Source organism: Pyxicephalus adspersus, chromosome 1 (genome assembly GCF_032062135.1).
Source record: "Pyxicephalus adspersus chromosome 1, UCB_Pads_2.0, whole genome shotgun sequence".
NCBI lineage: Eukaryota > Metazoa > Chordata > Amphibia > Anura > Pyxicephalidae > Pyxicephalus > Pyxicephalus adspersus.
This window is the reverse complement of record NC_092858.1, coordinates 83,689,209-83,715,577: the sequence shown is the minus strand read 5'-3', so window position 1 is coordinate 83,715,577 and position 26,369 is coordinate 83,689,209. Positions and strand designations below refer to the sequence as shown.

Genomic DNA, 26,369 nt, shown 5'->3' with positions numbered 1-26,369 from the left:
CCCCCAAAAATCTATAATGACTGTTTTGTTTAATAATTCATTATTTACTGTACATTCAGGGTTGCTCACCTCTCTGTTTATCAGCCTATTCTATACAATTCTGTGGGTACAACAATCCAATTTTATAGTGGCATTGGCCACTAGTGATCCAACACTGCAATAACAACCTCATGCATGACATCAGAGGACATAACTGGAGGCCAATCCCACAGTCTAGTGCCATGTTTTTGGTCAGCCTCAGCCTTCACTATCCCATGACTTGGTTACTCTCAGGGTTTCTCAAAAAATGGTGTCTAGCAGGAAAGAAATGATAGAGAGCCAGAGATACACAAAGGTAAAAGACCATACGAAGGGTAATAGTCATACATTTGTGGTCAGTGGTAAAGCTGAGGAGACAAACAAATGGATAGACACAGTGTGCATTGCACAGCCTGGTGGGCAACAAAGTGCTCCCAGAAAGCAGTTGAGTAGGAATTGTCATAAAAGGTGATAATATGTGATTATTTTGGGTGACAAATATGTTCATTTCAACTTGAAATTCTAACTTTCATGCATGATCATGCTCCATCAAAAAATGTAAAAATTTAGTATTAGCAAGGATAGCCATTTTTAAATGCTGGTTATTGCCAGACACTGACTTTTTATGCTTATTGCCAAACTCTTGAATATAGTATTGTCTGTTGATGGGGCAAGGGAGGAACAGGTTACCAATTTCCCAAGTGACAAAAACATTTAGGAATAGGGAACATGTTTATTTAGGAATAAAACAGGTATACAGTTATGCAGATACGATAATAATGATGTTACACACTCACAAAGTTACCTGTAGGAAAGCCTACTGTATTGCAATGGGCTGAAGAGATAGGTATAGATTCAAAGAAAACAATCTAAATACTTTTATACCATGGTTTTAGGGTGTCTTAAAATTGTAATGCGTATTTTTTTATTTTGAAAAATATTAATAAAATTGCTGAATGGGGTTTATCCTAATAATAAAACCAAACCCTTTCATGAACTTTAGACCTTCCTGGATAGGATACAGGCAGTAAGTTGGTGAGACACTCTCCTAGCCATAAAAGGTCCTTTGGATCCTTGCTTGCTGAAGAATTAAGTGGGCAAATAGTATGCAGCCCCCTTTTCTTTTGTCAAAACTAGATCCCATCAGACTCCCAAGGTTGTCAAGGGTCATGGCTGGGGGCAGAGGGCATCACTTTTTAGTAAGATATGCCACATATGCCCTGTCACCCTGGAAAATGATACAGGGTATTGTACCCCTTTCCCATTGCCCAGAAGGAGTTAAATTAGACAAACAAACACACACACACAATAGACATACAAATCCTGGTAGAAGCACTCAGTTACATGCAAACAATACAGGACTCCATATAGGACTCCCATTATGTTGTAGAGTGCTACCGGCGCAAGATGGATCTTAATAATCTCATCTTTGGAGCCTGCAAAGGTAATCATCATTTAAAACTAAGTACTGTTAGTTTCAAACCATCAGGACACTATCATACTCTTTTGAATCACCTGTGTTGTGATGACACATAATGAATATGGTGTATTGAAATGACTCTTTGGGCCTGATTTATGGAATGGTCACATTTTCATCAGTGAAGCATAATGATCCAGCAAACCTGGAACCCAGTTTTACTGAGTGAAGTGTATCCTCCTCAGCATCAGGGAGCTTTCATTGATAGGCTGTTTGTTTCTGAGTTTTTTGAACAATCAAAAATATGTCAAGTGCTAAAGATCCTATAAAGGTCATTATTTTAGATACTTATTTAAAGGGGAATATAGGACAAAAGTTTACTCCCTATGTAGGTGAGATATAAATTGTATGCCCATTTCCCATTGAGGACAACGTGTATTACTTTTATTTAATAATTTATTTTGTAAAAAACAAGTAGTATGTGACATTGTGGTTTATGTGATAAGGTTGGTCCTTTGCAACTAAAGTAAAACTGTACACCTCAAACTCTTGCTGGTAATAAGTCTTCTTTGCTGCTACAGAAGCTGCCTGATTCTGCAAAATGCATTGAGAAGTAAACCCATCATTGTCATCTTTCTAAAAAACCGGTATTTAATGCATTTCTGAAGTGGCAACTTCGTTGTCCTATATGGATAATATTGCCAGTACCCAAAACAAACTTTGCACATTGTTTTCCTTAGATAAATATTGAGAGATGCAGCACCAGCAGTATATATTACATTCCTACATTCCTAGCCCATCCAATCACATTGAAAATGCTTTTAAACCACCAAAATACACACAAAACACTTACCAGGCATTACAAGAACTTTCCAATTAATGTCTAACAAATCTGTTGAGTAAAACTGATCATGGAACACTGTTCCAAAAACCATAACACAACTGCAGTGTCTGCTAAATGCTTTTTTATTCACTCTTATTTGTTTCAAAGATAATGTGGGGACTTGGTGGTTCCTTTATGTTTTCTAAGCAGTGAAATTCTAGGAAGCTGTTTTCTTAACCGTGCATGCCTTGGTCTTTATACGCACAGTGGAATGTATGTGATATTTGTTTAAGTTTTATTTGGAAGTACAGGGATTTATTTTTTTATGTGATAGAGTTGCCTTACTTACTATACTTTCTCAGTCAGTGACCCAAAAAATTCATATAGATGAGGAATTTTGACTTCACTTGCCGCATATTTTTTAGTGTCAGTAGCTTAAAAATTATTAAAGCTAACCATCAAGCTTCATTCCAACCTTTTATAGTGGTACCATCATTGTACATAGTCAGAAATTGAATCCAATGTACCTAGGAGTTTAGATTTTCATTAACTTTGAACTTGAGGTAACAGTCTTCCTAGGAAATGCATCTGACAAGGAATTGTGACAGTGGGCCTGATTTATTAAAGCTCTCCAAAGCTGGAGAGGAAACGCTTTCATCAGTAAACCTTGGTGATCCAGCAAACCTGAAATGGATCTGGTCCAGGATTGAAAACAGCCTTGGATAGCTTTATTAATTCAGGCCAAATGATTTTAAATATCACTTAATGTTTCTGTTATGAAATTAAATTGAAGCCTAAGTTGAAAAGGTTATATTATCTTCATTACACAAACAATATGAAGACCGTATACTGTAATGGACCATATACTGTAATGTACCATATACTGTAATAGTGTTGCTGCTAGAATATGAAGTGTTAAATATGTGTGACATTGAATGGGAGTGTATCAATAAACAGGACAATACCCAATTTTAGCTGTTGCCAGTGAGAGAAATAAAAGGCAACAGCCTAAAGTCTATTTATTCTGGCTTTAACAAGCTGTATTTCCTTATTCTGAATGCTGGAGATGTAAGCAATGTGCAGGGTGTGCCTTTCATTTCCGTGCAAATCATGATTCTTATCACAACCAGATGGAGCGGTTATCAAAACATAAACATCAGGAAAGAGGCTTCACAAAGACACAACTAAAAATATCAGAGTTAAACAATCCATCATGGTCTCCATTGACATTTGAAAAAAGAGATGCCATTCTGGGTTCCCATCAATCCTCCATTGATCAGTGCCTGCTTAAGTGTGATGGATCTCCAAATGTTTCCACAGATTACATAGAGACATGGGTACATAATGGAAATGTTCTATAAATGGAATGAAAAATAACATTGTTCAACCAAAATGAAATCTAGTAAGCAATGTAGTTAGAAATGAAACAGATGTAAACTAAGAAAGAACATTACTGTATGTAATAACTATTGCCATTTTGGAGGAAGGAACAATGTAATCAGAAAGACATTGAAAAATTTTTTGATTACTGCAAATTTTATAGACCCTAGCACAGTTAATAGGTTTTTCATACAACAACTGTGAATGTGCATAATGATGATACCCATCTTTTTTTAAATCATAGGCTAAATACTGAATCTTCCAACATTGCTGGTGAAAAGTAGAACTGTATAGGATGTGACCAATAATAATACAAGCCCTGTGGAAAGCATTTATTTACAACACAAGTGTATTTAAAGCCCAACCAAACTTACTGAATACATTTCATACATTGTCAGTTTTCTTAAAAAAGCAGTGGTGAAGTGGAATTCTTTCTGCAGAGGTCCAACACACCTCAGAGCTAGAATTCCCTTATCAGCAAAGATTAATTGCAGAGCTAAAGCTCTAACTCAGCTGAGAGGTATGTCAGACCTCCGCAATGGGACCACCTCTTCAACAAAGAGAGTAAGAGCCCTTTCCTCACCATACTTATATTTTACAGATTTGTTTACTGATTCTCTGAAAGGCTTAATACACCTGGAACAAACCTAGGTAATTTAAACTTAAAGTTTAGTTGGGGTTTATTGTTTACTGTTGCCTTGAACACCCTTCATTTAAATGCTTACACATTGATTTCTGTTTGTTACCTGCAACAAATATCCATATACTTCATACATTTCTCCAAGTCATTCACTTCCCTTGGATAGAGGTAGACAGTTTTCCTGTACAGCCCTTCTTTTCTATGCTTTGCAAAATAACACAATATAGTTTAATTCTAAAGCCTATGTAACAAAGTGTTGCAAATATATATTTTGGAAAACGGAACAAAAACCTACAGGAAATTATACTTCTATTGTATATATTAACATTGTATTATAGGAAAAAAAGATGATTTGGGGTCACACCTACCTGTAGGCCTTAACTGTGAGATAAATAGTGTGATATACATCTATATATGATATATATATATATATATATATATATATATATATATATATAGCAAGGAACATAAGGGATTTTCATTTTTTTTTATTAATCCTTAACCCTTGATATAATAATGCATTTTTCTGAACAGTCAAAAAAGACAGCATACACTGGTACCTAATCACCAGTTCAAAATTAAACTCTGCACCAGGGATTTTAAAAATGCTGTTTGTTATTTCTAACCATTCATTTTTGTCAATGATACGTATGGTGTGCTTTATATTTCGAAAAATTGTAAATAATATTATTTTTGCTTTTTAGTAAAGATCATTTTGCAAAAAAAAAACACAGATGAAAAAACAAAAAAAAAGACATTTTATTTCAAACTCCAAAGTTCAAATTGATCCTTTGTTTTTAAAAAACACATACTTTCTATTATTTAGCCTCCAAATTGTAACAATAAACAATGACAAAATTTAAAGTCAAAGAAATACATTTTTTTGGAAAACAAGATAGCTGAAGACAATCAATGACAATCATCATATCTGTACCACCAAAACCTTTGCTTATTGACAACAAATTATTAATGATGTCATGAGAGGTGAAAGAATTACTCCAGAGAGTTGACTTCTGCAGTGATCACCTGTAGATTGAAAAGGAATGTAATTGTTGTAATCAGATTGTGCTTGGCAATTTCCAGCTGTTTAAAATTTTGTGCAATTTCTTCCACCTTAATAGATTCATATAAAAAAGATTAGTTATGAAATATTTGCGGCAAAGAATTTCAAAAAAATCAATTTTTGTTTCAATATGCCTAAGCAATCACCAGTTGTGACACACTGTATATAAAGGTGATAATGCTTTGGGGAAATATACACACAGTTTAGGGAACATGACTCATACAAAATTCCAAGCTGTACCTCAGTTTTGCATAATTGGTTCCATGCATATAAGCTCTGCCAGACCACTATACTCAAAATAGGAAATACAGTCATGGTAGTTCCTTTATGCTCCATGAAGCTGTGAACACAATTCAACAACAGACGTTTTTTTTTGCAAAAACAAAATGACTTTTTCCGACATTTTACCTGGTTCTTCCTATTAACTTGGGAATTCAATGCTTTATTACAAGTATTTTTGTTCTGAAGGCTACAGTTTGAAAAAAGCTTGATACACTGTTGATACACTCAATTTCCTTAACTGATAAATGTTTTAGATTATTTTATTATTCAGGAAGTCTAGCAGTACATTTTCTAGGTCCATCATCAACCCTCTGTGGCCACCGTAGAAGGGCTGATAAAGTATTGAAAGACATTATTATTATTAATATTAATAATATTAATAATAAAAAAACATGATCTATATAGCGCCAACATATTACGCAGCGCTGTGCATTCAATAGGGGTTGCAAATGACAGACAAATACAGACAGAGACACAGGAGGTGAGGATCCTGCCCCAAAGAGCTTACAATCTAGGACATGCCCTCTTTTATACTTTAAAGCTAAACTCCAAGTATTAAAAAGAAAACACTACTTCAAATAGTAAATACTTTACAAGGTCAAAGGTGCACTCTCACTTTCCCTGTAGAACTACTGGTCCTGAATTGTAGGGGCAAACCTTGGGGCCTGAAATAGGTAACAGGGACCAGCTGCATGAACGAGGAGTCTGCAGAGCAGGGAATACAGCAAATCTAAGGTTCCACTGAGCTGTGCATGCATTGGTTGCTAGAATACCAGACAATCAAAGCTTCCCCTGTGCTTGCCAGGACTGAATGAACTTCCATGTGCCATCATCCTTTGCCCAGCAAATCAGGATGGACAAATATTATATCCAGGAAGAGAAGAAAGAAGAAAATGGTGTCGCCCTGGACAAAATGGGTCAGATGAGTATAGTGGGGTTTAGTTTTGCTTAAAGGCAAACTTGCTTTTTACATTTTCCCAGACCTAAACAGTGCTCCATTAGGAGCTTCAATGTGAAATGGGTGAACTGCCCTATAGAATATACTATCTAGTATGTTAATATAACATTCTCTTATTACCTTGCATAACAGAAATCTTAAAAACTGTGTGAGTGTCTTGACTGAGAGACAATCAGCAGAATTAAAAGTTAGTGAAAACTTTATATAGGCAAACTTAAAAAAATGCCCATGGACAAGCTTACTTATGAGGTAAAGCCTATTGGCAATGCATTCACAATTCAAAGAAAAAATAACAAAAGACATTGAAAAACTTTGGATATTAAACTGAAGTCACGCTTTAAGCAGGCCAATGTTTTGCTTATTCTTTTTCTGCTTTGTCTTTAGGTCCTTGAAATTGCCAAGTTGCTTAACATCTTGATGAGTCTCTTTCAAAGCCTATAAAAAGGAAAGAACAGGGAAGACCAGCAATCCATCAATGCAATGCAAAGATGACAGTATGTATTATTTAACATGCAAATTCTAAGGAATGTATTTGCTCTCACCAGAATACACTTAAATCATGTTACTCATATCAATGTAAATAAATGCTCTGTGTATATAACATTTTATGTAAACACTGTGGATATACAATATTGTTAGATTCTGAACACTTTAATCTACAATGTATAATAATAAACAATTTAAAAAGCAATACAGTGTGTCTTGCCAAATAATTTCCTTGACTTTCTTAAATAACATCTATATAAATATCTGCAATTTTGGCTTCTCATGTTGAAACAAACAAAATAATCTTTCAAAGGATGAGCACTTCGTATTTCAATGAGAAAATCTTATGTCTTTATGTTCTGCTAAACATACATTTAACACTTTCTATCAAAACCATCTCTGTATAATGTTTTACAGAGGATTAAAGACTTAAAAGTGAGCAATGGTTATAAAAAAAAAGTTTAGCCTAATGATGAACAGAAAAAGACCAACATTAAGGCCTCTAAATATTTAAAGAAATAATGATTAAAGCAGAACTTCAGGCAGATAAAAGAAACACTTTACCAATTCAATGCAGGTCTGTATTCATTATAGCAGACCTTCCACTATAATAAGGCCCCCATTTATGTATCACCTATAATATGTAAGGGGATGTGTATTAGTAAACTATACCATTACAGTTATACTTACTATACCCCTGCCCACATTACCTTGGTGAGGATAATATCACTGTCCTTCTGGGTAGGTTCTCATGGAACACAGAGTAAACAAACTCTTGCATGAAGTTGCAATTTTTGCAATTAACTGGAGGGGAGATTAATCTTGCTCTGCATTCCAAAGAACTGAAGCCAGAACAATGGTGATCTCACACCCAGCAATGCAGATGACGGGTTCCAGTAAGTATAATTCTAACTTTTTTCTTTAAAGGAATGTTTTTCATCTTTGTAATGTATAATAGGTGAATTAGGAAGGGGTGGGGGGGGGGGGGGCAGCCGGACTAAGCAAACCATTCTATTATGGGTTAATGCATATTTTTTTTTTAAATTTGCCTAGTAGTAACTAGTGCAAGTATATGCATTTGACTTGATATCATCCTCTAAGCAGTACAATTTTGACTGGAAGCAAGTCAGGTATGCTGCAAGCCAAATTGTTAGACTATGTACACAGGTCAGATGATTCTCTCCCAATAGGAACAGTCATGCTTGTCTCGGGTGAGAATCTGACATGTGTACAGTCCTTTGTAGATTAGTCCTGATGAATCCATGAATAACCAATGGAAATCGGCCACTATACAAGTCAGAGAAGAAGAGCACAGCAGGATGCTACTTGTCTTCCCTCCTCCCCTCTTCATAGAACAGACACTGTGTGTACATTGCTCATTTGTTCATCTGTCACTCTTTGTCGCTGGAAATGATATGCTATGAAAATTGCCACCTTAGCATGGTAAAGGCTAATAGTAGGAACAGAGTTGAGCAAATAAATCAGTCTGTTCTAGTTTTACTGTTCAGCCAGCAAGATGAGGAAATGAGAACACTACTACTACTAAACACTACTAAAAGTATAACTAAAGCCAACAGTGTTTGTTTCCATATTGGACAGAGTAGAAAGCAGAGAGAGACAGTATTTCAATTTTTTTTTTTTTTATTGCCTCATTAGGCAAATTTTTCCTTACTTCCTGTCCTGTAGATTTAGCGTGAAGTAGGAGGATCTTCTTTCAATGTGAGACAATTGCCACAGGAACAATTGTCCCCATTAGGGAATGGTGGCAACTTAAAAGCTGGGTTTTCCGTCACTTTCATTCTTGGTGACTTGGTGATCAGGAAAGTGAAAGGGAGTGAATCTCCGTAATATGTACATCAACAACAATACCAATCTGATAGTGTTTCTAACCCATCAAAACTCTATTCAATTCAATTCAAACATTTTACCTTTGTTTTATGTCCAACTAAAACATGCCTATCAATGGCCTGATCAGGGAGATTTACCATCACTTCCTGGTTTGCTTACAATTAAGGAAATAAAACACTTTTTTCCTAGTAGTATAATGGAAGGCTAGAAACGCTCAGAAGGCTAGGAAGGCTCAGATTTTTCGAAAGGAAGCGAGGATAAATCTTGCTAATAGGGTCCCAAATAACAGTAAGAACCCGAGAAAAGTTCTAAACCTTCCCTGCTCTATTTCTAATTGAAAAAAAAAAATTGGCTTGAGGTACACTTTTTTATACAATATGGTCTATAGGGACTTTTAAGGCATCTCATAAAAAAAAAACACGTTTTCAAAATGCCAGTAACACTTTAATAATTTACAAAAATCTTAAAACCACAAACGTAAACAAATGTTACATACAAAATATTTTAGATATTTGTGTCATGATAACCACATGATGAAACCAAAAGTCAAAAAGCATTAGGCCAATGGACGTGTTTCACAATTCTTAGAGTCTGCTTCTTCAGGATAGCTGAGAGACCTAATATTACATTTATTCATAAATGTATGTGCCAATCTTTAGTAAAACCATGCACCAGATGACAACACCACTTTTGGTGAAATAAATATACCTTACATATCAAATTCTATACATACAATATGTTCACAGCTAAAAACAATCCTCCTAAATTCATCACTACATACAAAGGGAGATTCTCTTTTGGTAATATCTAAGGGACCAATAGGGAAGGAAAAGGAAAGGAAAAAAAAATCACATTTATAATGTATAGCGATGAGCTTCACAAATGTGCTGTGTTGTAAAAACCTAATTAATAGATAGAAATACAATTCCTTTGGTAGGTAGAGGAACACTAATACATGCATTTCAGCTGTGTAATGTAACTGCCTGAGGGTTAGCTGTGATAAAAGTTCGGGCCTGTGTACATGGGGAGAGTTTTGTAGCATCCATTCACATTTTAAAAGTTTGTAGTGCTAAAAATCTACAATTTCCTTCAAATAATAATTATTTTGAGTGGCATTACTCAGTATTTTGAACTCAAAGGGACTGATTCATGAAAGTTCCCCCAAGGCTGGAGAGGATAAACTTTCATCACTGAACCTAGATGATCCAGCAAATTTGCAATGGATCTGGCCCCAGATTGAAAACATTTGCTAACAAATAGCAAATTACATTTAAGAAATCCATTCCAGGTTTGCTGGATCACCCAGCTTCACTACTGAGAGTTTATTCTCTCCAGCCTTGGAGAGCTTTCATAAATCAGGTCCAAAAAGTCATGTACCACTTACATGTACCACCCTTTTCCCCATAGTTTACTTTGAGAAACCTGTAGTGGGAGAATTTTTCTATTAGTTACTTTTTCTACAGCAAATATTGCTCCAGTTACCAGTTAATCATTCTGAGGACTAATTTACATGTATGGCACAATATACGACTTACTTTTCCACTGATCCTGGAACCATATATCAAATAAAGCATTACTTATAGACTTCTACCTAGTCTAAGCCAATCATCAGTCCCATATATTTCTAAGATACAAAACTCCAGGAAATTTCTGAAACTTGTTTCATTAAATTGCAAGCTCATGTAATACGTATACTAGTCAGCTATTTTTTCCAGCAAGGCAGATTTGCACTGGATTAATCTGGCAGATACTGGTGCAAATGTTCGTACAGGAGCATAATAAATTGCCCATTTGTTTTCTATAGATTTCATGGAGCATTTTCCAGGTAAATTATGTAGACTGTACAGCTAAGCAATCTATAAAGACTGCAGGGATCAGTAGACCTACTAAGAGACATCTGTTTTGTTCTTTGTACTTGGCTAATAAAAAATCCCTATATGAATAGCTGAGGATAATCTAGTAAATCATATTACTGCATATACCATTCCACACTCCTGTCTTTTTTCTCATGACTAGTGTTCTTTCTAAAACACCATATATAAAAATTTCTTATGACAGTATTATATATATACAGTATTAACACACATACAGGTTGACAATCAAAAATCCACCTAATGATAATCCTTCCCGGCATGAATTTCGGATCACATTTTCAAAACAGGGACTGCAGTGCACTCTTTGGCCACTAATGTTTTCATGGTGCTGTTCTGCAGAAACAGCTGTTAGGTCTTGCTTGCTAAGCTAAATACACATTGAGACGTCCCTGTTGCCTGCTCCCTGGAACTGTGCCAGATGTTCGCGGGTTCTGTCAGAGGAAGACTGGCCTGTGTGTGGAGGTGTGGAGGTAAGTATAAAAAAGAAAATCCAGAATTTTCAAAAATCCGGCGCACCTCAGGTCCGGAGGTTGCCGGACTTTTGATTGTCAATCTGTAAGTGCACCATAATGTAATTGCAGGAGCTTTAGAGGCCTGCAAAAGATATAGCTCTGCTTCACAGCAATTTGCCAGTATCTCAAAACGCAAGACTAAAGTTAATTTTTTAATTCCACATATGCTTCAACCACACCAAAACCAAACCAAAATTTCCCAGCCTATCTAGTCGATTCTTCTTTAGTTTGACCCCAAATAGTAATAATGTTTTTCAAATATAGATAGAATTGAACTAAATACAACCAAATATCTGAATAAAATGAGTGAGGGCACCATCAGTGTTGCTTAAAGAGATGAACATTTGATTAATATTCCTATTTTGTTTTGCAAAGGATAGCAGATACAGAAAGGATGATTTATTAATACAGCTTAGTAAAGAGTAAGGGGAAGTGAGGAGTTACTTTACTTATCCATGTTTGTGAAAATGATTGGCTATTCAAAGTAGTCATATCATAGCTACAAATCTTTGGGTGAAGATTACAAAATTCTATTTATTAAGCTGGCTCTATACTTTAAATGTTATTAGCATATACTTTTATCCACATAAAGGAAATATTTATATATTTATCTAGTGCAGCATAAATTCCTAAAATGACCAAGTAAGTCTCTAAAAAGCTGTTGCATTCACCGACCTTAATATAGAGATCTCATTTTGGGTATTTAAACAGTTCAATGAAAAGCTGACAGCTGTTGCCATCTGGCTTTGGCATTTAACAGCTTTACAAGGTTAAGGACCTCCTTGAAAGTGAGGCTTAGACAAGTCGGAACTATATCTCCTTTGAGGAGTTTTTCAACTTGCAGCCTCCTGCTGACTGTGTAAAAAGACACACTGTGCAGATTCCTCATTTTTCACATTTAAATGGTGGTATTTCAGACATCATATAAATAATCTTTCATTATGAAATGGCATCATAATCCAAAACAAAAACAATTTCAAACAAGATAGAATCCACCTTGGCTATTTAGATAAGGTTACTAAACCAGTTTTAATGTTATGTATAAGTAATGACCCACCAGGCAATGCAATGAAAGACCACCACAGTTGCTGTAAAAATTCTCTTTAGGATTGTTGAGAAAACCAGCTAATCTCCATAGACTTGTTGATTCGTTTCATGTATGTTTTATAAGGGAACATTTTAAACTAGCAGCTTAACTCCTTGAGAGATAAAACTGAGATAATTGAGCATTCCCTGTACATGTGCAGTATATTAGTACGTATAGCCAAAACTTTTTTTTCAGTTTTTCATAAGGTAGGGAAGGATTAAAACCCTTGTTGTGATGTTATTGCTGTCTGTATTTTGCTACAGTTACAGTCAGTACAGTTACAGTACAGGTACAGTCATCCCATATATTTGTCTTGGTTATCATTAACCCAAAGACCAAGAGATCTAGACTAGCTCTGGGAGGTGGAAAAAAAGAAGAGGTAAAAGAAAATCATTCAATGGGGATTTTTGCCTAAGGGAGAATTCCCCTTACTTTTTGTATAGTCAATCTACTGACAATTCAATCTACTAACAACTAGAAAATGCAATGGTATAAATATTTGTCATTATTTATATATCCCATTCTCACCCACTCAACCTCCACCTTCTCCTATCATGACTCCATTTTTCTATTACCTCAATATTGGTCACTCTCTAAAACTCAGTGTGGTGACAATCCAAATTGTCACTCTTGTCACCAGGACTACCTTGGCCTATTGGAAATTTCATCCTGACCTTTATGTGCAATGTATGTAAAGGCCAATGTCTTATTCAATTCAGCTAGCCCTAGTTCCCCCAATAGCCTTGTATGAGTTGATACTTGATTGGGACTTACATTGGAATACTTTTCCCTGGTCAAGGCTCAGTGGTCAATGAGAGTGCTCAAATTGGACAGAAGAATGGCAATTTGGGTAGCATACCCATGAAGTCAGAAAAGTCATGCCACTATAAGGCATAGTGTAGCTAAATTTAAGAGGGACATAGAATAGTTTTTTTTCTGGTTGATTAAGGTAATAGAAGGCATTTTGTGTAGACTATTCTTACACAAAACCAATGGTGTACAGGTTGACTTCATCCTGTAAATAGTACATTATCCAATGTCCTTGCTTTAACTGCCTTGGATAAGTACACCTAGATGTTGGTTAAAGATTAAAGTACAAGAATGAAGAAACCACCATAATTTGCATTGGCTAAAGTAGTGAAATGGAATCTGTATACTGTAGCCAACACTTTAGATGAAAGAATGGGGCACTATATTTTGTTACTTGTAGATAATATATTGTACTGCTTCAGTAAAGCAAGCAAAATCATAGCAAGAAATAAGTAAAACAATGTTTATAAAAAAAACAGGGCCATACATTTGAAAAAAGCAAAAAAAAAAATCCTACTCAATATCCACATATATAGGTAGAGTATATATAAAGCAAGTAATTTTAGGATCTACCTTAGACAGCTTTATATTTGAGCCATGTTTATTTTTAAATAGAGATTGTGAGTGTTGAAACCAGTCAGCTGGGGAAAGTAAATTCATAGCGCTGACAGAGAAAAATAACTAAACCTGTAGAATTAGGCTCCTTGAAGACAGGCTTCGTGATTTTGGCTGCAAATCTACGTATGTATTACCATAAAATAAATGCAAAATAAACATGAACATTATCTGAATGAAATGTCGAGTCTGCTTCCTAGATTCTAATAAAGCTGGAAAAAAAGTTACATTGCTTGACTAGAATTCATGCCAGTATTTCAGCAGTAATATGACCATTCCAGCGCTTTACAGTCACACATGAGAAATTAGCAGGGAAATACAGTCTTAAGCAGTTTAAACAAACATGGGTTTAAGAACCATTTTTCATTGCAGATTATATAGTTACACTTTGACAGAGATGATGGTGAAAAAATGTAGACACATAGTAGCATGCTTTAGGTTACATTACCACTAAATAAATAAAATCTATAATAATAACAAAGAAATTCACAATATAAGGGGGGAAATATTAAACAGACAGAAAGTAATTATTAACAGTATTCTAAAAAACACAGAACAGACCTTAACCAAAATAAACGGTTTGCCCCACTTAAAGAAAACCAACTGCATATACATTTGGAACCATTATGACCAGCACAGACTCTATGCTTTTGCATAGCCAAAATGTCAAGCAGTATTAAGGACTTCTAGCATAATGAAGAGCTGAATGGCAGGGAAAATCAGATGGTCCAGAGTAGTTGAACACGCTACATTCTTTCTAAAATAACAAAAGACTATAGATCTGATTTAATTAAGCTCTCCAAGCAAAGACAGGATGCACTTTCATTACTGGAGCTGGGTGATTCAGCAAACCTGGAATGTATCTGGTTGGAATTCAAAACATTGGCTACCACACTGCAAATGATTTGAAGAATTCCATGCAGGTTTGCTTGATCTCCCAGCTTCACTGATGAAATTTCATCCGTTTCAGCCTTGGAGAGCTTTAATAAATCAGGCCGAATATACCTGCCCACAATGATCATGAATGACAGGAAAATCTGTGCTTTTGTATTATGGGTATAGAAAGAAAAACACTTAATTGTGAGACATAGATTGCTTAAAATGTAGCCTGTCTAGTCCTTTTGCTTTGCCTACAGCTGTGACTAAATATCCCTGTGTCACATGAAGAGAGCTGGAGGGGTGAATAGTGACAGGGTCCAGGGAAATACATCAATCTTGGTCAGGTCCTGGTCAGAGAAGTTGGGTTCAGAACATTCTCTTGCAGTGGAAAGTACATTCTGGCACTGCTTCTGATGAGGTCTGATGAGTGTTGTGGAAGATTTGGGCTTGTAGAAGGAATCTATCCTGGGATAATTGAATTAAAGATTTTTTTGGGGGTGCAAGGACTGTAATACATGTATGCTATGTCTACAGTAAGTTTAAATTCTATTTTATCATGCTCTATTAGGACCTATGCTGTGTTAGAATTGCAGTTCTCCAAAAAAAATCTAAATCTAGGATTACCCAGCATAAACCTATACAATATAGGCAGAATAAACTAAAGGTTTAATTAAAAACAGTAATGGTTTAGGTGAGTATCAGTGTGAGGTACACCATGTATACCATGTTAAACAAGAGTTTAATTTCTATAAATACACAACTATTCTACAGCGCATCCAAGAAGGAACTGTCCAATCATTAGGAATTTTAGGCTATGTTTAATAGGGGAAACACATCTGCCCAACTTATTAACTTCACAATGTTTTCTCCAGCTAGGGAAGTACACATTTTCAGGAAGCAGCTGCATAAAGTGCCAAACACATTCTCTGTGTTGTCTCTGTTATTTGGATAGAATGCAGAAATTGATTCATGCATTAACTAAATTATAAGAATGAATGAATGTAGCCTTTTGGTTGGCAGATCAAAGCTCTCACATGAATGTGCTGTGTTGTTACAGGTTTGACCCATGTCTTTCCAGCACCCACTTTTCTTCCTATAGTGGTAGAGCAGGCTAAAAACCATAAACGTTCTGTACAGTGTAGTCTTCTTAAAGAACATTTGTTAAGCTGCGTACACACGGCAAATTTTTCTCGCCCGATGATCGGTATCGGCCAATTATCGGGCGAAAATCTGCCGTGTGTACAGTTGGTCGTCGTCCATCGTCCGACGACCGTCCTGGCGGATCCATGGACGATGGACGACGACCGATCGTAATGAAAGGGAAGGGGAGAGCGCGCAGCAGGGTCGAGTCAAAGGTGACACCAAGACAACGTGCCTGAGGGGAGGGCCGAATAACATCCAACCAAATCTTCCATAGAGGAATGTCTGTGTGCTGGTACAGTGTAAGAGAGGTAGTGGTGTGAACTAAGAAATCCCCTCTCTGAATCCCCTCTCCCCTCTGAAATGTACTTTTCTGCTGTCATGGTGTTTATTTCACACAGTCTTAACTCCAAACCTACATGTAGGTTAAACCTACATCCATGTAGTGACAAAGCAGCAACTGGAGGAGCATAGAAATGATACAAAGGAACTGAGGTTTGTGGAATATTGTGCTGTCAGCAGTACCAGAAAAAAGCTGATAACAAAGGTTAGAGTGAGGCCCGGAGATATACAAAGTTAAGCGTAGGGCCTGCATGACAGAAGTGTGAGGCCCCAGCAAAAGGTAGGAAAGGGTTAAGTGGTCTGAGAGCTGTATGGAGGGGTAGTGCTAGCACAAAAGTTGAGGAGGAGGGGGCTTAAAAGAGTGGAATCGGAAGTAGGAGGCCCTCTTTAAGGATAGACAGCATAGAGGAAAGACAGCGTTCCCCGCCTACCCTCCCTGGAATTGGTAAGTAATTAGGGTATGTGCTTTGGCAGCTGGGGTCTTAGAAGGCAGGGATCCTGGGCATGGAAAAATCAATGGTTGTGGTAAGAGGGATCCTCCATGGTAGGGTCCCCCTTCACGGTATGTTCGTCATGGCTGAGGTGGTGCTGGCCAAGCTGGAGCATCGGTTTGGAAATTTTGGTGGAGTACCTTCTGAGACCTGCAGCCTGGTTGTAAGGTTTTTTAAACAGTATTGTTGCAGTTTATGATAAAATTTTGTTATTATAGATAATTATTTTGTTAATATAATTGAGGTTGTTTTGTTCATTATTTAAACTGATGTTTTCTTGGCCTGTAAAGTCCCATGTTTTTCGATCAGAATCGGTATTATTTATAAGACAAAATTTAGATTTATGAACAGCTGTGTCACTAGAAATTATAGCAATGCCTTTTTAAAACTAGAGTTATGCTTTAATTTAACAGAGATATTCACCTCTTTGTGTTCATGTGCCACAGCTGATGTAACTTTGATCTAGTTGACCAAAGGAAACAGATTTAAAATTGTATAAACAAAATACTTAACCTGACATGGCCAACAAAAATAAAGCACAAAGAAAGGCAAGGTTCCCAAGAAATCACATTTCCTATGTATGTTATAGAACTACAGAACAGAAGCTTTTAAGGAAATCTGTTACACCCAGTAGTGGAATTTTTACACCCAGCACCTTCAATCTCTATGTATGAAAAGAGGTCATTATCAGGGTCTCTTATGATATGACAGCTAAATCCCAACATTTATTCACACACACAGACAGTCTTACAGCTTACGATTGTTTGGAGAGGTGTTTCTACACAAGTAAATATTCCTAAAGAAATAATATATATTTATTAAACCTTCCTATGTACCTACATCAGATAATTGCTCAAAATCATCATGTTATATCATTATTATTTATTAGGCCATGGTGCTGTACATACTGCAACAGTGTGATTGTTCTCAGAGCTTAGAAGACTGTTGCGATAATTGCAGATGTGATCATTTAAAGATCACACACCTACATCCCAGGCTGTCTAACTGAATCTATGCACATGATGGAGGAAGAGAGATAACTGCCACTGAACTGAAAGTTTTCCCTAACTAATGCCTAATAGCACTTTTTATATTTCCAATATTGTAGGTAGTGTGCAATACACCCTAAAGATGCAATACACCAATGTTTGACAAGGACTGCAAAAACAAAGAAAGATGATGGGTAGGCAAGTTTTAAAAAATGGTTTTGAGTGCTCTTTTAAATGAGCAGAAACTAGGCGCAAGCTGAATAGGATGAGGAAGACCATTCCAGAGAGTTGGGGCAGCTCTAGAAAAGTCTTTGAGCCGTGTGTGTGATGAGTGGGGAAGTCATTAGTAGGTCATTGGAGGACCGGAGAGAGTGGCTAGGGGAAATTTTTTTTTTACTAGGTCAGAAATGTAAGTGGGACAAGAATTGTGTAGGGATTTGAAGGCAAAGCACAGGAGTTTGAATTTGATTCTAAGGTGAAATTGAAGCCAATGAAGGGAACTACAAAGAAAGGAGCGGAGGGAAGGATGGATGAGTCTGGCTGCATTCATAACACTGCATCACAAAAAAATAAATATTGTCTGCTACTTAACTTGAAAATTATGAATTTCCTCCTACTTTGTTGTGTGGTGATATTAGTCATTAGTACAATACAGAATTTCCTTTGGCATACAGCAATAAACCTTGATGGAGGGTCTGGCCTATCCCCACTGATTAGAGAAGAGCCTTAAAATACATCTGGAAGTATCAAGCTGAAAAAAATGTAGCTTCTATCAACTGGTAAACATTGGGTTGTCATTTAATTAAAAAAAAGTACAAGATGCACCTTGTACTAGACCAGTGCATTAAAAGACCAATATAATCACTGACCTGAAATAAATACCGGTTGGTTAAATTGCGCAGGTAACATACGAAAGGCACAAAAAGTTTACAGTTTACAGAGCAACTGAGTGTGGTAATCAATGGTAACTATGATCTCTTTATACCAATTTTACTAAACTACATTAGGATTTCCACTGCTTACTTATTATACATATTACTATAGCCTTCTTTTTGTTTAGAAAAGTAATTGCATCTTAAGCTTTAATTATGTTTATGAAAATCCAAGCACAATGTGATTGCCTATGGATTTATTTTTGATTGATACTATAAAACAGTGGGTGAGCTGGGATGCAATGGTGTACTTGTATTGCTCAGCAATTGAAGTATAACCAATTATCCAAAGGATAAACAGTGACCCCTGGTGGATGTAACTAGGTAATTATAGAAAAAAAGATCTAACATGCCAATCAGAAATGTGGTTTTTTTACAAGAAAGGTATTGTGCTTTCCAAAAAAAAGGCATGCAAAGTCTTCCTAAATTGTTTTACATGAAAAGGTACAAAACGTTTTTCTTCTGTATTATGAACAATGTCAGCTGCTTATTCAATAAAAAAAGTGCAAAAAGCAGTGTTCTGTGCAAAGTATAGTTCCTATAGCAATCATTCAGAATCCATTGTTGGTCAAACTTAAAATACAGATATTTCAGTGTTTGATACCTGTTCGTATTTACCAAAGAAACAGTTTTGTACAGGTGCATTTTTGCCCGAATATGTAAAAGATGAGCAGTGGAAGGCATGACGTTGCGTGATCTGCTGCATCTGGCAGGGGGCATACTCCCCGGATGTACGCCACTGTAGGACAGCAGCAGCAGCAAACTGTTGGAGGTAACAGCATAAGTTGTCAAACAGGTCTGAGATGTGTGCGGAGCACCAGTACGCTGGTAGATGCAAGCCATTTGTGTTTGTTTCCTGGATGTTTTTTTACTATTTTACCACTATGTGGCCAAAGACTGAAAAAGCATACAATGAATGCTCCTTAAAGTGGAACTAAACTGTACCTGCTTACTTGTCATTTCTGCAAAGTAAGCTTCTAACTTACATGGGCAGCAAAAAGGATCATTTTACCTTAAAAAAAAGTATTAATGTCACTCTTCCATACTGTTTCTGTGGAAGTTGAAGAATATGAAATGTTTGATGGTGGGGTAGTATAGTGTACAAGAACCTGACTTGTCCCCATCCGCTATTTTGTTTGGGTAGAACCATCAGCCAATGGGAACACCCAGGGCTCAGGGTTGTGGGATGCTTAGTGCACCGCAGGCTGGAACAGAAGGGTTGTAAAAAAGTAATGCTATTGCTATAGATAAGGACATTCTAAAGAAGAGGGGGAAAGATAACTTTAGACGAATTCCTTTTGTAGGATGACAGCACAATTCATTTTTGTGAATTGTTAGCTCTGCCCAGGTCCTTTTTGTAAAAGTGCTCAAACACCCTATACCCTATTCTCCACAATATAAAAATGTATTGTTCTGTAGTCCAGAGATAACAAATAGGAGGGGTAATTAGACTCCATGAGATAACATAGGAAACATGTACGGGTAATGTAGGAAACTTGTAAGACAGCTTTGAAATAATTAGCTCATATAATAACCTAGCCTATATAACAAAATGTTTTAAATGCTTTATGTATTTGAAAAATATATTTTAGATAAAAGAAAAGTTTTTGTTAGAACAGACATAAATTTTAGGAGGGAACTATACCAGTTTACTAGTTGCCTTTGTATTGTCAGGACACCTTGTTAAATTGTTATGATCCTGATCCCCTGCATTTCCCATGTATTGTCAGGATTGCCACAAGTGTACCTACATATTGTTGGCACTGTCTTTATTATAATACTATCATTTAACCCCCTGCAGGCCTGACCGTATGACACTGCTCTTACACCCAGGTTTCTCCATACTGCTATTAAAGCCACACTATTTACCCTATTACCTACTACAGCATGCTAGATACCACCTATTGCTGACTGCAAAGGGTGTTTTGGTGTAATTGTTCTTCTCATCCCTAGTTTTGCCAACAGTAGCATTTCAGAAAAGTGTGAAAAGAAGAGTAAAGCTCCATCTGCTGGCTGATTAGAAGATTGCATAATATTGGTATACAATATTCTATGTGACTTGACTAAAGCACTAACACATTTTTGACCACACTAAACTAACAAAAGATGTACAAAATGACTATACATTGCCAAGGTTTTATATGTTTTATTATGACATAAGTTTTAATATGACATGAAACCATGCCTAAAAAGGAAAACTGTTCTTTGAAGCTTGAATCGAAAGCTTGCAAGTCAAAATACTAGCTATCCACTACATTTTATGTTCACACAATTATAATTATTACTATTATTATTAATAATAATGTTGACTTGCTAAATTGTTTATTTTCTTATCTTTTACTGATACTGAACTTTTGCTATTATTATATATTATAATTGTCAGATAAAACCTGACAAACTGTGGCAGAACACATTTGTTCTAACTCTTATCATAGAGCTAGGTCTATATAAAGATTAGGGATGAGTGAGTAAGATTTGTAAATTCGATCTTGCGGCGAATCGGGCCTTTCTTGCTTACCGAACATGTAAGTGAGAACAGCCTTGTGATTCGCCATGAGGTCGTGTTCTTGCCAAACGGTCGAGGGAAAAACAAGGGGTGGTAACGCGGAGAAATTTCGTTGGGAATCATGTCTGGGAGCGAATCAGGATTCACAGCAAGGCCCAGCAGCCAATCAGGAGAGACCTGAGCACACACATACAGGGAAGGAGGGAGGGGTTAGTCACTCCATCTTGTGTTCTGTGTATAGGATAGAAGGAGGGAGAGACATGTAGTGTGACAGGGACAGTATAGGAGCCTTTTTAGTTCATTGTTAGCTGCATAGTTCAGTGTTTTATAGGGTATATATCCTGTAGTACTGTTTAGTATAGGATATTGTGTATGTAGAATAGGTTAGGCAGACATTTTTACTTTTACATGAGCTACTAGCTAGTCAGTTTTGTGAAATTGTCAGCAGTCAGCACATTTAGTGCAAGTTATATTGTGTGTATTATACTCTTAGGTGCTGTTCACTGACTGCACATGCACTGAAGGTACAATTGTGGTTGCTGCTACTTGTAGTGCCACGCATAGCTAGTCAGTTTTCTTAAATTGTCAGCAGTCAGCACATTTAGTGTAATCTATATTGTGTGTTAGCTGACTCACAAGCTACTAGCTAGTCAGTTTTCTTAAATTGTCAGCAGTCAGCACATTTAGTGCAAGTTATATTGTGTGTATTATACTCTTAGCTGCTGTTCACTGACTGCACATGCACTGAAGGTACATGTGTGGTTGCTGCTACTTATAGTGCCACAAATAGCTAGTTTTGTTAAATCGTCAGCAGTCAGCACATTTAGTGTAATATATATTGTGTATTAGTGAAGACACTGTTAGCCATCTTTTTTCACACTGTACATTCACTAAAGCTAAATAAAATCAATCAATCAATTTCTGTGCTACTGTAAAATAAATACAGATATTTTAGTATTTGATACCTGTTCCTATTTACCAAAGAAGACTGTTTGGTACAGTGAAATTTCTGTGCTACTGTAAAATAAATACAGATATTTTAGTATTTGATACCTGTTCCTATTTACCAAAGAAACTATTTGGTACAGGTGCATTTTTGCCAAAATAGGTAAAAAATGGTAGAGGTAGACCAAGGGACGGCGTGGCTGTCAGCCACTGTAGGACAACAGAAGCAGAAAACTGTTGGAGGCAGCAGCACAAGTTGTCAAACAGGTATGAGATGTGTGCGGAGCACCAGTACGGTAGAAGATGTATTGAGAGGGCAGAATACAATCATACAGCCACGTCATGTGGAGGAGATTGTGGACTGGGTCTCAGGGGTGTTTCTCTGCAGCAGCATCAGGAACCAGCACAGCAGTGACAGGAGCAAATACAGATGTTAGGGTGGCTAATGTACCTGTGCCTGTACCTCCCGATGACTCTCCCTTGTTGTTTGACGAACAGCCTGAGGATCTGTCAGTGAGAAGTTCAGAGCAGGAGGCAGACTTTGAGACCCTTGGAGAGTGTGGTCAGGACATGCTGGGCCAGGGTTCTGGATCAGTGGCTGCATTTGCAGAGGTTGGCTTAGATGAAAATGAGGACGATAATGACCGTGATGTCGCCTGGGAACCACCAGTGCGTGTAAGGGCTAGCAGTAGTTCCAAAACAGACATAGAGAAAAGGCAGCAGCAGCAGCAACAACAGACTGGAGATGGAAGGGGCCAAAAATCTGCCTCATGTGAGTCACGAAGAAGAGACAGACGAGTGGGCACAAGCAGGGGAACAGTCGAACGATGTGATTGTGGGGGAGATTGAGCTCAAGCAGACCCAGAGACGGCAAAGAAAAAGAGCACCAGAGTGGTTGCCCGCACCTCTCCAGTGTGGTCCTTTTTCACGCTGAAAGATGATGACCAGTGCGTAGCAATCTGCATCCTGTGCTACAGGCAGATCAGGAGAGGACAGGCCAGATCACGTTTGGGTACAACATCCCTGCTTTTCCACATGCGCAAGAACCACAAACCAAAGTGGGAGCAGTAGTTGCGTTCTCTTGAAGGAGGTGCAACCACATCATCGTCTCTTCTTTCACCTCAATTGACTCCTTGTCCACCTCCAACTGTCATTGCTAGTACATCTCAGAAGGTTGGTTTCAGACAGACTTCTAGCAGGGAGGAAGTATTAGCTTCTGCCCGCAGGTTTCGATGTCGCCACAAGATGGGTACTCCAGTGACCCCTTCAGTTCCCCTAGCTCCCAGTCCCTTCAGCCCACTCTACTAGTGTTCTGCACAAGGCATTAGGCTATGGGCCCAACCAACAAAAGAGTCATTGAACTTGATTTGCGTCTAGCCAAACTATTGGCCTTGCAGCTACTGCCGTACAGCATTGTGGACTCGGCTCCCTTCCGTGACCTGTTGGCCTGTGCCGAGCAGCTGTGGAATATACCAAGCAGGCATAACTTTTCCCGTACAGATGTACCCAGTTTACATGCACATGTAATGGATAACCTCTCTCAGGCATTGGCATTCTCGGTGTCTAGCCAAATCCACGTCACCATGCTCCTGTGCTGAGTCTGCGGCTGGCTATCACCATCACTCTGTCAGCTTAGCCTGCCTCAGTTGAATTTTTCTGCTAGTTATCGCAACGTACAGGGGTGACATTAATCGCCAATGTCATTCTTTCCATTGTGACAGCTAGCAATATACTTTATATTTCTGCTGCTTTTGGGAGGCCAACAAACTACAGGTAAAAACCCCCAGTACTGCCACACTGATAGGTACCTTTGCCTTTGCTTAATTTTTCAGCTAAGTATTGTAAGATTGAGGGTTGGCATTCATGTCATCCACTTCATGATGCAAACTATCAATATCATCTACTTTCCCACCGCTTCCGGCATCACAGACCACAGCAACAGTGCTGGCGCACAAAACATCTTGGTCTGGCCCTCCTACGTTTAATCACAAATTTCAGATATTTGTATTACACACTTCTGGGTGGCATTGGCGATGGACTACACCCAGCTCTCCATGACACTTACCAATGCAGTCTCCCTGGCAATAGCTGACCAGAGGCCACACACTGCTACTGCTCTCGCTGTCCCACGCTCCGTCTCTGGTCCTCCATCCTTTTGCCTAATGTCACCATGCTACTTTGTCCACAACTTTAGGGGTGGCATTCCTAACACGTCATCTAGGTCATGATGCCAGCTAGCAATGCGGTCTCCTGCTGTTTTGACGGCAGAGACTGCTGCTAGTGGGTTGAGTTCACACGTAGCGCCACCCTTTCTCAATGTCCTAATGTTTATGCTGCCTTCTGTACGCTGTCCATCAGAAAAAAATCCTATTTGCCTGCTGTCACGTTACCTGCCATTTCTGCAAAACCACAAGGTCTTTTGGAACTTTTGTATTTTTCCCTTGTTCCCACTGTTCTCCTACACATACCTAGCACATTTGGTGGTTCCAACATGTATAGGGGCTTTGCTATTAATCTTTAAAACCCGGTCTATTGACTTTAATGATATTTGCAAAATCGGTTCGCTGAAATTTCTCATACCCATCAGAAGATTGAGGAAATTTTCGTGAGACTGTCAGAGGACTTCTCGCTCATCCCTAATAAAGACCATTTTCACCTACCTGATTAGTTGCTAATATAGTGGTAATACATAAAACATTGAAGTCTGCTGGATCTTTCCTTTCTCAACAAGGGTTCTGTGGAACCCTAGGGTTTCTTCAGAGGTTGCCAGGGGTTCCGTGAGCTGTAGCTAAATGACCTCCCATCTGATGGTGCCTGCATAGTTCTGGTAAAAAGTTTAATCTAGAGGGTAATACCCTAAAAAAAACCTGTAAATTAGGAACACCAATACCTCAAAGAGCAAAATTTATAAACAATTCACATACTGATTTGTTCAACAAAAAAGTCTGTTTTATCTGTACTTTATGTACTTATATGTGCTGTATGCTGAAATAAATTTGTATTAATTGAAAATTAAAGTGAACACAGTAACACCTAGTGGGTAAATTGAAAATGACACATTCCTATTTCTATCGAATACCTTACAAGAGCATTAGGCTATGTTTACACTGGCCATCAGGTAATGGTGTGTTTACCTCTTCCTCATTCCAGGGATGCACAGCCTCTTGAGAAATAGAATGAATGGAGGCGGTAATAAATGGTACTGTCATCAGCTGCCAAATGTGCAGACGCTGGTACTTCAAGGCACGGTGCCAACTGCCAGGAGCCATGCGGGATTGCTTAAACACGAAGCAGGTATGAACCTTCCCTTTAAGTTCTAATTACACATCTCATTAAACAAAAAAACAAGCATTTTTGGAAAAAAATCACAATTCAAATAGCGAATTCTGGAAAAAGGATGAAAACATGTTTATTCTTCTGCTGCACCTGCCAAGATGGGTGCAATTTACAACTAACTTCCAGCTTCCTGGTCAGAGGCTCTGTGGGGGCTCCTAAAGTTGCAGCATAAAAGCACAGCCTGTCATAACAAAAATATGAAAGGTAACATCTTGCTTTTTCCTCCAGGCTATGTGCTCAGTTAACTATGAAACCTAATTACTTAGGGAGTCACTAGTCTAGAACAAACATGCCAAGACTGCATGCACTGTTAGTGACTCAATAAATAGAAATTTTATGAGAAGTGTGATAGGAAGCAAGCAATGAAAAAAGTCAGCAATAGTAACTTAACCATGATATTAGCAATTTCAACAACGAGCAGAGATTGTCCTTTGAAATGGCCAGCTTGAGTTACTAAAACTATTTAAAATTCTTTAGGACCAACAGCCCCCTGTGGTTCATGCACCCACCATACCTGGGGCTTTGAAAATATCTGCAATGCTTCTAGTGAATTTAGGAGAAATTATATTATTATAGATTTACAATGAGACACTAGTCTTGTATTTGAATAGACTATATGTGGAGGAAGGTCAATGTGCAGACTCCTCACAGGCTGGTTATCTCCAAGTACTGGATGACCATCTGTTCCATGGCTTGCTGCACTACTAATGTCAGATAAAGCAAAGCTTCCAGTTTTTCCAACAATTCCTCTGATACTTCTCTCCTGCTTAGCTGAGTGTCATGCAATGCATCATATGTCAGTCAGCTACATGACTGGTATTACATAGTGACCAGAAGAGGGTTGGCCCTTGGGAATGTAGGCATTACCAAGAATTGGTGCATCAAGCAGTATATATTGTAGGGTGGAGTCTGTGGTCACCACTTAAGGATAAGAGCTTGCTAACACAAATAGTGACTTTTTTGGCAAGGTTATTGTTCACCTGGCAGACTATTTTA

The 26,369-nt window shown here is 37.6% G+C and overlaps 1 long non-coding RNA gene across 1 annotated transcript; it reads right to left on the bottom strand.

The window, feature by feature from the left end:
- Positions 1 to 3,483: 3,483 nt before the first annotated feature.
- LOC140321985 (uncharacterized) lies at positions 3,484 to 22,523 on the bottom strand. Its single transcript, XR_011919089.1, has 3 exons — positions 22,489 to 22,523; positions 4,385 to 4,482; positions 3,484 to 3,613 (listed from the first exon to the last, which is right to left on the bottom strand). It is a non-coding gene; the product is annotated as an uncharacterized lncRNA (long non-coding RNA).
- Positions 22,524 to 26,369: the final 3,846 nt, after the last annotated feature.